This window comes from Lontra canadensis, unplaced genomic scaffold, assembly GCF_010015895.1.
Source record: "Lontra canadensis isolate GAN:19392208 unplaced genomic scaffold, GSC_riverotter_1.0 scaffold28, whole genome shotgun sequence".
Classification (NCBI taxonomy): domain Eukaryota; kingdom Metazoa; phylum Chordata; class Mammalia; order Carnivora; family Mustelidae; genus Lontra; species Lontra canadensis.
In genome coordinates, this window is record NW_022631022.1 from 15,596,937 (window position 1) to 15,613,037 (window position 16,101).

At 48.5% G+C, this 16,101-nt stretch overlaps 1 long non-coding RNA gene across 1 annotated transcript; it reads right to left on the reverse strand.

Moving 5' to 3' along the window:
- Positions 1 to 7,353: 7,353 nt before the first annotated feature.
- On the reverse strand, positions 7,354 to 8,203 carry LOC116872094. The gene is made up of 2 exons (XR_004383592.1): positions 7,958 to 8,203; positions 7,354 to 7,511 (listed from the first exon to the last, which is right to left on the reverse strand). It is a non-coding gene; the product is annotated as an uncharacterized LOC116872094 (long non-coding RNA).
- Positions 8,204 to 16,101: the final 7,898 nt, after the last annotated feature.

A 16,101-nucleotide genomic window follows, 5' to 3' on the forward strand; every position in this document is an offset into this window, starting at 1 on the left:
TGTGTCCCAGGCTCTTTACAGAGATTATTTCAGTGGACTGTTTCCTCACAACCTTGCTATACCAGGACTGCTGTCTCCACTTGAAAGATGGGAAAGCGAGACCTTTGGAAACAGGACAGAGCATGAGCCTTCTAGCTGGGCACTTCTCTGACATCAGAAATTGGGCCATCTGCACACCTCCTCAGGAGGGAGAGAATGGACAAATGAGATCACCCGGGTGATCGTTGTTTCCAGGGCCCCGGCCCTCCAGGGAAGACTGGACCAGAGTTGTGAGGTTCATTTGCTACAGGTTCTTGGATGTGGGGAGGATGTGTATTGCCAGATGCCAAACACTGCAAAAATGGAAATAGATTTCTCAGACCCCCAGAGTTCCCAGACTATCAGACCTTCTTGTGACTTCATGCTTCTCTCCACACTTGACCCAATCCACACTGGAGCCAACCCCAAGTTTCAGTTGCTCGGTGGATCTAGGGTAGGATCTGAGTGAATTTTTGGGGGGATGGAGTTGTGGGTTCCTGAGTCCAGAGGTGTCATGGTACCAAGAAGGCTACACAGAAAGGTGACGGAACATGACAGTGGAGATCCTGTACATGGACATGAGCTCTGTATTTGCATTTTCACCAGGACAGAAATGACTTAGAGTGACAGAATAGGAAGGGGCCTCAAAAATCATCACAAGTATTTGTTGTGCCTGTTGACATGCCCTGACCCTTGCTCCTGACCTTGAGACAGCCAGGGCTAATAGGTCATAGCCTTTTCTCCTACCAAGCCCCGATGCCCCTTCAGATTCTTCCCACACAGCATCCCATGCAACCCCACCAACCAATGGAAGACATCTCACAAATAAAACTTAACTTGTCCTCACACTGAGGTCAAGACCCTCATTTTTGCCCTGGTGAAATGGAGTTGTGACATGAAAGGACTTGACCAAGGTCATGTAGCCCAGCTGGAATTTGAAAACAGATCTTTTGATTGGGTAAAGCTCATCATTCTTTGTTCTCATTGCTGACTCAGTGCCATTAATAGATGGTAAGATGCCAACCCAATTCAAGCTATACATATACTTAACTGGAAAATAAATCAACCAAATTGATGGGGCTTGGTGTTGTGGAAAGAACATTCAGCAGGAATTTCATTTCTGGTCTGGCCATAAACTAGCTGTGTGACCTTGGGCAAGTCAATTCAACTCTCTGGACCTCAGTTTCTTTAGTTGTAAATTGTGGGTTCAGGATGATTTTTAAACTCTCTAATATACTTTCAAATACTAATAATCCTTTTAGTTCATGTACCCAGCACAGTACCAGGAACTTTTTTGGCTGTGAAGAAACAAAAGGGAAGAAACAACCACACAATACAAGAAACAGTCCTACATTGCACAAAGTTTTTCATTTGTATAATTAAGGGCCAAGAGGCCCTCCAGGAGCTCAGAGAAGGGAGCTCCCTTATGGAAGGGAGAATTCAACCTGCCCTGGAAGGATGGGCAGATAGATGGGGGAAACGGCACTGCAGGAAATAAGAAGAGAGTAAGAGGAAGCAGGGAGGAGAGAACAGCAGGGCATGTTGGAAGAAACCAGCCTGGCTGGAGTGGAGGATGGAGGTAGTCCAAGGAGAGCACTAGTGAGTCAGAGATGAGAGTGGAACTCATGGGGGCTGAGGTCAATGTTGCAGAAAACATAGGGGCGGGGTCGTCTCTTGCCTCATTGAGTAAGACCCTTTTGTGCAAGTGTCATAGATTCAACTCAACCTGACTTAACCGAGACAGTGCATCTACCAGCTCACACAACCAAAAAGCCCAGGTGTAGACTTCAATCACAGCTAGATCCAGGAGCTCTGAAAAATCTCATGGGAATGTACCCTTCTGCGCATTTTTACTTTCTTCCGTGTAGTCCTAACGTCCAGGCCGCCATTTCCCAACTGGGGGCAAACGGTGCCCAGCAACTCTGGACCTTGCCACTGAACCAAGACCAGTGCAAGGAGAGCCCAGATTCCTCCTGTTTCTGCTCAAGTACCACGGCTGATGCTCATTGGCCCGAGTTTGATGACGTTTCCCATGGCTGAGCCAATCACCAGCCAGGAAATGGATGAAATGCTCTGATTGGCCAGGCCTGGGTCAAGTGCCCATCTCTTGGGCGCTGGAGTGGGTTCTGCCCCAAACGGGTCTCGGAAGCCGGGAACAAGACAGAAGATCCAAGCGCTGTTATCGGCAGGAGGGATGCGTGGATCCTGGACAGGCAAACCCAACGAACGCCCAGTGCCAAAGAGTATTTCCTACGTATGTGTGGACAGGTAGGGGACGTCTTGAAGATGAAGAAAGATCTAGCAGCGGTTCCCCGCTCGGTGCCCACCCCCGAACCTGGAGAGTTCTGAGAGGCAGAGGTGCGGTGGATGGCGATGGCGGGCTCTGCGGAGGTCCCATCTTCTTTAATTAATACTCCTTGGATAGACTCAGCAGCGGGGCAGGAATTTGTTAAATTACATAAACATTATTGTGACCCGTAAAATTCAATGAATCTCGGCCTGTTTACCCGCGGCTGGCTTTAATGTTTGCACAGTGTAATTTAATGTGTCAATTTGCTCTCAAATAAAAAACATCTGGTCCTCTGACACGGCAAAGAAACTGAAGAGCTGATGTTCACGACCAGCTAAAAGCCCCAATCAGAGATGATGTTTGGGGGAAAGGAAAGGCCAGAGACTCGGCAAAAAGAGCAATTGTTCGGACCCATTCCTGGCCTGATGACAAGCCTCTGTTTGTGAGTCTGTAAGGTCGGTAAATGTTATCCTAATTAGAATTAATAAAGGCCGAGAAGAGCTCATACCATCTTTAACCAGCGCCCATCGTACAAGTAAATTTCCTGTGGCTGTTCCTGCCAATATTGACATTCCTACTATTGGATTTTTAGCAATCTTATTATTTTGTAATTGAGAAGAGCAGAAAGAAAATTACACCTCCCCCTGCAGAAGATTTCAGCTAATGTACCCCTTCCTATAGTAGTCAGCCTAGCCAAGCCCTCTCCCTCCAGATTCCCCAGGAGTTGCTGGACCTTGGGAGAGGAGGAGGTGAGATTCTCCAAATGTGTGCTTTTCCAGTGAGATCATGTATCTTGGTCTGCTTGGTCTCCACTAAACAACGACAGGGCTCGTTCCTGCAGACGGAGGCCGGACTTGGCAGACAGGTTCTGAGTTGGAGTTGCTGACCTACATAGAACAGGATAGGGGAAGCTGAGTTCTGTGAGACAAGGGAGTTGCTTAGAACCCTTTCGGGGGCCTCGTGGGGCCACGGGTGGGGGGCGCTGTTGATGAATCTTGACTGCTGGGCCCCCAGCTGGAACTGGGTGGGCAGAGGTGGCCCCGAGGGACCCCTGTGCTGGGATGTACCATCCATTCCATTTCGCAGCGCCCTCTTCCGGTCCTCTGAGATGTCCTGGTGAAAAAGAGGCCATCCCAAAGCCGGGGCAGCCACCCGGCTGGAAGGAGCCAAGCCTGCTTTCCTGGCCGAGCAATGACGGGGTCAGAGCAAGTTCAAGCTTTGCTTTAATTGAGTAGAAGATAGTTCTTCCTTAAGGGAGCCCTGAAATAATGCTTTAGCCAAGCAGAATGACTTCCCATATTGTCAGAAGGGATTAGCGGGGCTGGTTTGTAAATAAAGAGTGATCCTTCTTCCCCCTCTAGGAAAAATAGATCATATTTTTTTCAGGTCACCAGGGACTGGGCTTACTCTAATCAAATCCTTGACATTTCACGAGGACGCCATGAGTTCCATGTTTTCCGTGATCGAGCCCTTGGTAATTATCCATTTTCCTAAACGATCACTATTTTCCAAATCCAGAACGTTAGAGGGAAGTGGGGAAAAGAGATGTCTCTCCAACAGTGTGAGGAGGAGGAGGGAGAAGGGTGTGGGGATGAAGAGAGGAGGAGGGTCTCTTGAGGTTGAAACAATATCATCTTAGTATGCACCCCTGGGAGCAGGTCTCAGGACCACCAGACAGTTTTCCTAATTTCTTCCTCCTTCCATTCATTCGGGCAACAACAATTTGTTGAGGCCCTTGCCAGGTGCCTGAGACTATAGTAGTCGGTAAATATAGAATTGGATACAGCCTGCTGTCTCATGGGAGAGTCCCTCTGTCTCATGGAAGAGACCAGTATGTGGGCTGATAATTACAGCAAAAATATCCTGAGAAATAAATATGTAAATGTCATGGAATGCCAAAGTAAATAGCAAAAAACAAAAACTGAAAACCAACGAAAATCACAGCTTTGTATAGGTAGGACAAGGAAGGCTTTACAGCGCAGGAGACCCGGGGTCTTGCAGGATGCATAGGAGTTGGCCATGATAATAAACTAAGAACAGAAACATCTATCTTGAAATGCCAGGGACTGTACTAAGGGCACTACCTGTATTAACTCACTGAATGTCTACAACCACCTCATGAGACAGATATTTTTTACCACTTGCAGATGGAAGCTAAAGCCCAGAGAAGGGTAGAAGATTCCAGACCAAGGGAAAGGGCATACTCGTGAGAAAGCAGGGCATGTTTATGGACAGTAGGGAGGGGTTCCTGGGAGAGTGATGGAAAAGTGACCAGCTCAGATCTGTGTTTTTAAGAGGATGACAATGTGGCTGAGGAGCCAGAGTGTGAGGAAAAGAGTCAATGATAAAAAGGATTCTGGGATCCTTGTGGGAACTAGACTCCCTCCCAACATCAGCCACTGAACGATCTTATCATTGCCCTACCCCCACCCTGTTACAGCTCCCAGGGAAGCAGGGGAAACTCAGCAGCACCCAGCTAGACCCATCAAAGCCAGCCTCATACCATAACCCTCCCTGCCTTCCTCCATCTCCCCATCTCCATAAAACTGGTGATGGACCCAACCTAAGGGGTGTTGTCTCACTGTGCTAAGTGGGGTAACTTCTCCAGCTCCCCCCAGAAAGCCCTCCGCACTGGGGCAAAAGACCCCAATGCTGAACCTACACTGGGAGGGGAGGGACGGGAGCCTGTCTGCTGATCTGACATACCACCGCAGCCACAGAGAAGGGTTCTTGCCTTTCAGGTTTGCTTCTGCATTCTTGAATGTTCTCCATTTTCATCCCTTCCTACTGAACAACTCTCTCCTCACCAGGAAAAAAAAAAAATCCTGCAGCTTGTGTCCACTCCAAACACAGATGACAAGCAGTCTTGGAAACCCAGCCTAAAGAAACACTAAGCAAACTGTTCCCCAAACAAGCCTTTCGTCCTGACCTTTGTAAGCCAAGAGCTCCACTTTATAACTTGGGAATGTGCAAATATTTATAGTTGTAAGGAAGAGAGCCAGTGTCTGCTGGAGGGTCCCAGGGTTGGGAGACAGCTGAGGTCTCGTCTAGCCCAGCATCCCATGGACGGGGGGATGCTCTTTGCAGAATCCCCTGCCAGATGGTCACTCAGGCTCTCCTTGCATGCCTCCAGCGATGGGAAGGAAGGCCATCACCCTCTGAGAAAGCTTCTTCCATTGATCTGCTCATCGCAAAGTTCTGACAGCCAGCCAGAATTGCCTCCCAGTCACTTTACTCCTGGTCCTGCACGGGCCTCGAGACTGGAATATCTTACTATCCATGACAGCCTTTAGAAGTCTGGGGGTCAGCCTCCCTGTCTGTCTTCCACTGTCTCTTCTTCCTTGGTTCCTTCATTCATTGCTTGAGGGACCTCCCTTGTGGGACCCTCACTGCCGGGGTCACTCCCTTCATTACAACCATATACCTTTGTTGATTGATGCCCATCTTCAGATGTGACCCCCCAAATCTATCACGGCCGGACGGCTGAGTTTCTTACTCTCATTGGAGCCCCGCCCCACTCCTTTGTCATTCTTAAAACTCAGCATAGCTTACCAGGCAGTGGAATCAAGGTAAAAGGGAAGGAATGCAGTTTTCTTGAACTCCTGCCACATTGGGCACTGTTCCTTATTCTTTGTAAACACTTGATGCCCAGAACAACCCTGGGAAGTAGGTACTCCTCTCCTTGTTTCATGTATGCAGGAACTTGGGTTTCTGACACAGAACTGAAAATAAGGAAATAAGTGAAGCAAGTCTTCCAAGAGTCTGAAGCAGAAGGATGAGAACTGGCCAGAGCTGATGGACTCTTGATTTGTGTTTATTTCCACCAAGATGTGTGCAGTATCAGGGAAACGTGATTTTAAATCTTTGCACAGCCCCTCGATAACTGGGGACTTTGGGCAAGTTAGTTGACTTCTATAAGCCTACGGTGGCCCACCTGTCCCTGTTTGTACAAGACCGGCCTGGTTTGAAATGCCAGTTTCCGTGTCCCGGGAGACCCTTTAGTCCCAGGCAAAGTGGTCTGGTTGCTCACCCTATGAAGCCAGTTTCCTCGTTGTGAGACGAGGAGATTCATAACTTCCCTGGTGGCATTGTCTCGAAGTGTAGCTGAGATGATCTATGCGAAAGACCCAGTCGTGTGCCCGGCCCACATCAGACACTCAGCTTATGTCTCATTGAATGTGAAAGCCTGGTGAAGCGTGGCAGATGAGAAAGAAGTCGAGGCCTGAGGTCTGGCCCTGAGCAGTGGCACTGGGAGACAAGTTTTTAAAAAACACAAACGGGGACACTGGTAGCGGGTCTCCTGCTCTCTACAGTGTAAATATCCCGCCGCAGTTCAATTAGGCATGGTCACTGTTAACCTCGAATGGGACTCCGGGGGCAAAGAAAAAGGAAAGTCTTGTGCATTAGCCTGTCTGATTGGCAGAGTGGGGTGGAGCCCCTTGTGGGCTAAGTGCCATCAAAATCTAACACGGCCTCTGGTTCCTTAAGGGTAAGCCTTCAGCCGCCCTGCTGGGCTGGCAGCCGCCCAGCATGGTGGAGGGGTGGAGGAAGGGAGTCCTGAACAGAGACTCCCAGAAGGGGTGAGTCTGCATTTCACACACTGGGCGACTGTGGACAGATCGTGCTCACGCTTCCGGTCCTGTCTCCTCATCTGTAAAATGGGGAAGAGAAAGCAGACAAGGTGTTGTCTAACAGAGAGGCAGCAGAGTGGAGCGGTCAAGGGCATGGCCCCCACTGGCTGTGTGAACTTGGGCATGCCAGTCTGACCCTCTGTGTCCTGAGTCCTTGGTGAAGTGTGCAGTCTTGTCACTGCCCGCTCTCAGACACAGCCACTCAGCATCCCCCCAACCCCTACACCCCCATCACCAAGGGTTAACTCAGCAGAAACACTGGGATGTCGTTGCACGTTCCCTTCTCCCTCCCTGCTCTGCTGGCTCATGTTGAACTCAAGGCCGACTAAAACCTCCTGATCTTTTTTATGTGAGTTGCAGTCAGGCCAGGTCTCCCTCATCCTGTTCTTGTGCAATTGATTTTTGGAAACGGCATTCAAGACGTTAGATTTATTGATGTTAAATTTCATCTGGTTGCTTTTGACCCAGCATTCTCGACTGTCGAGCTCATCTTGAACCTTAATTCTCCCATCCCCTCCAGCGTTGAGTCATCTGCAGACTGGATGCACATGCTTCCCATGTCTTCATACGAACTGTTGGCATAAAAAGGCTATTTGTGTAGATAAAAATAGAGACAGAGATACAGGCTGCCATAGAGAGCGAGAAGGGGCCTCAGGTACAAGGCTGAGCAACAGGGATGTTATCTTGGGGGAAGCAGGGACTCATGGCCCTCCATCAATCAGCATTGAAGCTTTTGCTCTATGTACCCACTTTGCTCACTCTCCTTTCTTGCCCCTGGATCCTGGAGTGTTCGAAGTGATGACAAGGGGAGTTTACCCCTCAGCCCCTCTGACCGTGGCGCCTCCCAAACTACCAAATCCACAGGGATGGTCTGAGTCCTTGCCTGTCTGCACCTGACACAGTCCCAAAGCCAAGTCCTGTCCTTCCCCCGCCCCACCATTGCTTCTCAGACTGAGACCACTCCCACCTTGGGGACTTGCCAAAATAGCTGCTGTTCATCCAAGAAATCAATTCTCACTTGAAGGTCAGGGACCATGATGTCTTACTGTGTTTCTTGCTCAGATGTTTCCATTTTAACAGGAGCCCTCACTGTCGGCACAGCAAGGGCAGAGCGGGTGTCGATCCGTTACTGGCCACTTGGGATCGTGCGGGGCTCTACACTCAGTCCAGGGCTCCCGAGGGCATCCTGGATCCCAACACAGTGCATACAGCATAGCTCCTAGGTGTGACTGCAAGTCCCCACGGAAAGGGTCAGGGCATTCGATTCAAGGTTGCAGAGAAAAGTGAAAGCAAAACTCTAGAAGGACTTCCTATCACAAGTGGTTTAAATAAAAGCCCAACAATTTCTGTTTCTCCAGATAATTCAGCAGCTTTCTGGTATTGTGCCAACCAGCTGGCCCCTGGTCATAAGGCTTTCTGAAGCCCCATGCCCACTCCCCACCCAGACATGGCCATGGGAACCTGGCTGAGCGCCCCAGCCCCAGGACAGCCTGCTGGCTCCATGTGCTCAAGCTGATCCCTCTTTGATATCCCTGGTACCAGAACATTTTTATTTTTACCCAGAGGGTTCCCTTGTAGGAAAGAGTTTGCTGCTGTCCCTGATGATGACAAAGAGGAGGTGTTTCCCCTTGTTGAGTGCCTACTAGGTGCCAGACATTGTACCAGAGCTTCTGAACAAACCATAGGTTATTTTTTCAACAAAGTTAGGAAGCCGGGTTTTATTAGTTCCGTTTTACAGAGGAGTAAACTGAGGCCTGCGGAGATCTAGTGAATTGCCTGGGGCCAGAAGAAATAGCGGAATTAGAATTTGAACCCTGGTCTCTCGACTCTAAGGTCCACTGTAACCATGGCTTTGTTTCTGTAGCTTTCAGAGAACTCACACTGTTATTCTCTTTGGACCCAAAAAGTTCTGTGAGAAAGAAAGGAAGCCAAGACAGGACACAGCATCCCGCCCATCACTCATGTGAGTGCTGTGATCAGGATCAAGGCTCTGGGGGATCTCACAGAGCTTGGGACCGAGCTCTCTGACTGGTAATAAGTGAATTCAGGGGGACCCCTATGATTTCGAAGCAACCCAGTGATGCCCAGGAGAGGAAAGCCTTCTTTGCCTTTGGGAAAGCAGGGGTGCGGGGGGTGCTGCGAATGCATGATGCTCTGAGCATATATGGGTTGCAATGTATTCCAGCCTTTACTGTCTCTATAACTTAGGTCCACTATTTGTTTTACCTTCCTGGGCCACCATTTCCCCCATTTGTACCTGGGGGTAATAACACGGCTTGGGTGAAATTGGAAAGGTGAGCAGTTTCTGTAATCCATTCGCACAGGCCAGGAATGTCTTACGTGCCTAATACACGCTCGCTACTTTTTTGTATCTCCATCTCTATAATAACCTACATTTCAATGAGTTGTTCATCCCCCATGGAGGCATCCTTGTCCCCATTGTACAGACTGGGAAACTGGGTGCCAAAATGACCTGGCCAAGGTGATCCTGGGTAGAGTCAGGCCTGGAGCCCCCCCTGACCGCACAGCATCTCCTTGTCCTCATTATGCTCAGCTTTGTCTTACCCTGGAGTCTAGATTCACAACATTTACTGCATGTCCCAGTTGCTGGGAGTCTTGTTAACTCGCAGGTTCTCAGCCAGGAGGACTGGCTGGGCCTGAGACTCTGCATTTCTAGCAATCCCCCAGGTGACTGCACTTTGCATTGGATGGGCTTGTCCCTCCAGTGTTGGGGGTGGGGGTCTGTAGCAGCCTCAGAGAAACAAACAGTCAATCCTGGGGGGCCTTGGAGCAGGCTTCTAAGTGTCAGCCCAAGGAGAAGTCTGCAGCCCTACTGTGTCTCCAAAGCGGCGCCCTGATGGATGGACCATGTAGGGAGGTGGTATCTGTGAGCCGCCTCCCAGCACGGTCTCTGCACCAGGACTGACCTCCTGCTCATGCTCTCCTTTTGCTTCCTTCTGGCTGCTTCTGTCAGAGCCTGACAGTTACAGCAAAACGGTCTTGCTCTCCCGCACGGAGCCCCTGCTACACGGCTGGGCTCGAGCCCCAGCAGCCTGTGGAGAGGGAGCTGACATTTGTCTTAATTGGAGTTACCCGTGTAAATCCCGCCTGTCCCCTCCCTGCGCCCTCGGCCTTTGATGAGCGAGGGGGCTCTGAACACAGAGAGGCTCCTCATCTCCCCAGGGAGACACGGTGTTATTAATGCAGGCGCTGGAAGGATGTTCCGTCTCGTCAGTAGGGAAAGTGAACTGGAGGTGAGTGAAAAAAAAAGAAACAGTAAAGGAGAACATGGGCCACAGGGGTGAGAAGGGGAGGGACACCCGGGGGCATCTGCCTCACCCCTCCAGGGCCAACAGGGGCAGGCCCCTCCCCTTCCTCAGTCTTGCAAAACCAGCCTCTGAGAGATTTTCAAACTCAGCTGCAGGAGTCACCTGGGAGCTATAAAAATTGCTCATGTCTGGCTCCCACCCGAAGAGATCTTTATTTATTTGGCCTGGGTGTGGCCTGTAGACATTGGATCTGTAAAGCCCCGAAGTGATTCTAGTGTACGAGCTGCAGGAGGACAACTGGTCTCATCTCAGCTTCTCTGGGATGCCTCCCTTGATTAGTGCAGACCCATTTATGGGCCCAGGGGAAACAGCTCATTGTCTGAGTCATTGACACCATTGACAATCCGGCCAGCTCAGCTAGATCTGCATAATTATCCAGTAGCTGGGTGCAGATATCCCCCACGCTGGTGTCATTTGGATGGAGAATATGCAAAGGGGTCTTGTTTCTTTAAGTTTAACTCACAAACGAGAAAGGATGTGCACCTGCTGGACAGCCGCTGAATCAATCCAGTCATTTCGCCAACATTTATGGAGCACCTATCACGGGCACGGAGCTATGGGAGATTTGAAAGCATAGAGGAGGCACGCTCTGCTCTTATGTAGTGCCCAATAAGGATAGATTGGACAAGACCATAAATAATCATAAGAAAAATGAAACCTGGAGGTGATAGGCTGTGGGTTAGGGAAATAAACAGACAATGAAAATGTATCTAACACTTAGGATGTATCACTCAAGGTCCCAGTTGACTTACCTTGGCTATGTCATCGCGGTTGATGACAGCCCTAAAAAGGAGAAGGTATTATTCCCGTTTTATGGATGAAGAAGGTGCGACTCGAGAAGTCAGTGGCTTTCCCAGGGTCACGCACCTAGGGCATGTTGATGAGTAACTCCAAAAGAGTAGTGAGAAGATGCTTCTATGAGAAAATGAAGTATGATTCTGGCTAGGGGCATCTAGGAGAATCTTCAGAAGAACCCAGGAGCTCGTATACAAACACATCTGCTGAGGTGCCTTGCATAGTGAGAGGAGGTAGCCTCAGTGAACAGCCATGTCCCAGATGAAGCTAGAGGGGAGCAGAAGATTATGCTGCAGGATATCTGAAGACCAGGGCAGGGATGGTGGGAAGTTGAGAAAGGAGGGTTTCTCTGGGGGATGCAAGTTCAGAACACCAAGGGGGCAAACAGTGTGGTGAGGGACAGCAGAGTGGGAGACTTCTGGGTACCAACTGATCAAAACAGGAAGGGGAAGCACAATCATCTTGCCACTCTGAGAAGGTGGGCCCTGGCCCAATTATGTGGCTGAGTTGATGGCAGGTTCCAGTCTCTGCAGACACAGGGCTTGGCTGAGGGTAAATGCACAAACCCCTCAAATGACACTCTGGGCAGGCTGGATGAGGTGGGCAAGGAGCCAACGACTCTGTTTTTCTGACACTAATGTCCACTTGTCACTGGTTGACTATAAAATTCATAGTTTTTGAACATCTGCCACAGGCAGGCATGGGCCCCTGTGATTCCTCCTGGAAGAGATAATAATTGGGAAGATGGGGTAATGGAACTAATCTTCAAAGATCAGGATGGTAGGGGTGGGGTGACAGTGATGGTGGTGATGATGTAGTGGTAAGGGTGACACTGATGGTGGGGTTGATGGTCATGATGAGGGTGATGGCAGTGATAATGATGGCAGTGATGCTGATGGTGATGATGGTGGAGCTGATGGTCATGAAGGTGGTCATGAAGGTGGTGGTGGTGATGGTGACAGAGTTGATGGTCGTGAAGGTGGTGCTGGTGATTATGATGGTGATGGTGATGATGGTGGAGCTGATGGTCGTGAAGGTGGTGGTGGTGATTATGATGGTGGTGATGGTGATGATGGTGGTGATGATAGTGGTGGTGATGTTTGAATGACTTATGCCCAGGTGGCTGCTATCTCTAGCCCTTCTCCAGACTCACATTTTGCAGCTCCCTCATTGTCATCCCCTCTTGTGTTATGAAGACCTGTGACACTCCAAATGTCCACATTGAAACTTGTTTTTCCTCCTTTACCTCTGCAGCTTGAAGAAGAGCCCCACTGGCCATCCGGCCATCAGAGCTGGATGTCCAAGTCAGTTGAGACTCCTAAACCTTTCTCATCTTCTATATTTCTCAGCTGATCACCAAGTCCTGATGATTTTGCCTCTTAAATATCTCTTGACGCCCACAGTCCCCTGTCCATCTCCCCAGCTTCTGTCCTCCTTGAGGTCACATCACTCTCCAGCTGAACTATAGGAACAGCATCCTGATAGACCTCTGAGCTCAACTGGCATTTCTGTAAGCCAGCCTTCATCTCACTGCCAAAAGTGATCATCTCTCAAGCAGATTCAACCATGCCACTTCCCAGGGTCAACCCCATCTCTGGATCACAGAGAAAGAGCACAGCATAGATGGCAGGCACCAGCCAGCCCCAATCCAACCACATGGCTCCAATCCCATGACCTTGCAGATCTCTGCTCTTGCTTCCTTTCCTTTGCTCATACTAGTACTTCTGTCTTGGACAGCGTCTTCTCCTCTGGTTGTTGCAATTCTTCTTAGTCCCTAATGAAGCCTTTCCCTGGCCTCCAACTCAGGGAGCATTGCTGGTCTCCCTCTGCTGTGCGTTTAACTACTACCTGCAGCCTTGCTTACCCCACTATGCTGCAACCCTTTTTTTTGTTCATCTGCTTCCTCTGCTATGCCATGAGTTTCTCCAGGGAAAAGGCCTTGCTTTCTCATCTCTGAAAACTGAGGACCTAGCACAGGTCCGTAGTAGGTGCTTCCTGAATTAGAGACCAGGAATGTTAATCTCAGCTATCTGTGTGGTGCCCAAAACTGTGCAGAGAGCTGTGTCTCCCATCCTCTCATTTGATTCTCTTTATCTTCATGCAGGGTTGCAGGTGACATTTGAATTGTTTTACTGATGGGAACACAGATTCAGCAAAAATGGTGAGATGACTTGCTTGAGGTTACCCAGGAAGATAATGAGCAAGTCAGTCTAGGTTTCAGGTGTCTTGACTCCTGTGTGGGAAGTGTGTTGAATTCACACCAAGAAGCTCATTTCCTTTTCTCTGAGAAACTTTTGAGACTGAGAATGACTCATGTATACAAGACCTGCCCACTCTGAACACTAGATACTTGTGTATAGGGAGGGAGAAACGGCTCTGGATTCCCAGGTAAAGATAGAAACTGAACACAAGCATCTTAAAGTTACCAACCCCAGAGTATGAGGAAAACAAGCCAAGAGACAGGAGTCACAAAATTTTGGAAGCTGGAAAGCAGGTAGAGAAATGGTAACTAACTTAGCAGGAGAAATATCAAACACTCTTAAGCTGGTATTGGAAAAAGCTAAGAACCAAATTGATTTACACCGTACAACCCTCAAAAGCCTCAGGAACTAGCAGCATCAGGTACTTCAAGAAGCAAGTGAAGAGAGAGGGTGAAAATAAAGATTACTGAGTGAAGGCAATTTACCCAGAGGCAATTAGAACTCCAGATCCTTCTTTCTGTTTCTTATAGCTAGGCAACTATCTATTTCTTCCCACGACTGAAGCCTGGAGATAAGAGGGAATCCCTGCATGAAGATGAGGCAGATGAGGCACAGCTTGGGGTGAGGTCTGAGCTGAAAACAGGGAATGGAGAGCATTTGTATGCTTAATGTTGAGGTAGCATAGCCAACTTCTCCCAGTGGCTCCCAGTAAGCTGTCTCTGGGTTTATACTGTCCAGGTAAGACCCTGGAAGTCTCTTTCTTGAGGGGAAAAGAGTAGCCCAAGAAGAAAGATCCACAGAGTTTAAAATTTTACTCCTTCATGCTTTGATCAGAAAAGGACTGAAAAATGGAGATATCAACCAAAATAGAAGGGGGTGGGTGAACTAAGAAAGAGGAAAACATGAAACAGATATAGATGCAAAGGGAATCCCCCAAATGATGATTGTGGGAGAGTCCAGGATGACAGTCAGGACGCAGGCAGAGATGGTAGCCAGTCTCAACTGGAGAAGATAAGAAAACCCCATGGAACACTGCTCATGAAAGTGAAACAAATAGAAAGATGGATGTGCATTAATATGTCTAACTCTCTTCAGAAAACTAGTGGCCATTTTGAATATTGACTGAATAAATTAATAGGAAACTGTGCAAGCAACAGGAAAAACAAAAGCAACTATCAACTCCAAAAAAACACAAAAGATGTCAGGGCAGAGAAAGGAATCTTAGTTTACCACATGAATCAGCTCTAAGTAGTCGAAGTTATTTCATTAAAATAATGATAGCACCGACTATCAATCTAAGTGAATTAACTATGTGATTATACGGGGAGGATGGAGGCTAGGAGACGTGCATGTGTATATCAGGTGTATGTGTGTGAGGGGAAGAGCTAAAACCCACTGTTCCATAATGGAAAGTCCATCAACAATGCCTAAAATAAAAATATCAAGAAATAGTGATGCAAACATGTAATATAGAATTGTGAAGGAAAGGATTAGATGGAATCATTTAAAAAGTTGCAAGAGCTTGTCTATGAAAGAGGGATGCTGGTGAATGCTGTTTTCCTTAATAAACTTTGTAGAACTTGTTAACTTTAAAAGGCATGATTGTAAACTAACTTCTTCTTTTTTTTTTTTTTTTAAGTAACATAAATACTTGACAAAACAACTAAAAAGCATGGGCATTAGAATCAGATGCTTTTAACTGGGTGACCACAGACAAGTTGAGTAATCTTTCTGAGTCTGTTTCCTCATCTGTAAAATGGGGATAAAAACACACCGCACATGATGGCAGTGAAGATAAAATGTGGTATTTAAAGTGCTAAGCACTAGTGTGTTCTCAATAAATGTTTGCTGAGTGTCAATCAAGACAGACAATTGCCTGCATTTTTGTTCATTTGCCTGACAAATATTCCTTCTCCACTCTTTACCTGTCAGAGGTTGTTTTCATTTATCGTTGTTGTTTGTCTCCGTGTTATCACTAGTGGTCCTCCTGCTGCCAGTCCCCACCTTCTCAGATGAAGACAGGAAGTACCAATTCACAGATTCACAGTGAGGAGTTGGGTGGTGGGTAATTCAGTCTCTCCTTTCCAAACCACATAAATGCGTCAAGTTCATTTCTTGTTTTGACCTTTCCTCTTGTACCTCCCCAACCCCCCTCCCAGCAGCTACTTTTACTTGCAGCCTCGCAGTTCCCTCTCCTTTGACTCTCTCCTTTCCCCTTGCTTAACCAAGCAGAACCCTTCCTTCCTTCCTTCTCTGCCCTTGCAGATCAGTACACTCTCGAGTCTCAAGCCTAGAGGCAGGAGGCCTGAGCCTGCAAACACATCCTGGGCTGGGGGAGTGGGGGGCGGACAGGGGGAAGGGAAGGCTCCTGAAAAGGGGGCTGGGGTTTCCATCTGGGCCTGTGGCTCTGCTCCTGGCTCAGTGGGAACATCATCAAATCCTGTCTCCTTCCCTGATCCTTCTCCCTAGCTCCAGCCACACATTGACAGGGGCTCCCTGGCATCTCTGCCTTAGTTTCCCTGGGTACATAAGTAGACACTGAACTTACCAGTCACCTCTCCAACTTTGTTTTCCCTGTGTTTTCTCATCCTGTCCTTGACAGTTGGAAGATGGTGGTGCTGATCTGTGGAAGATGGAATCTAGGGAGGAGGAGCCGGTCTGGGGAGGGCTGCTGGTCTTGACTACACTCATGTTGACTTTGAGGTATAGATAGATATTCAACAGACAGTTAGATCCAGTGGTCTGGGTTCAGGAGAGAGGCCTGAGGGTGGGAGAATCGAGACCTGAGGACCCAGCCCCCAACTGAAGAAGCTACCAGAAGGCACGGCTGGGGCTCA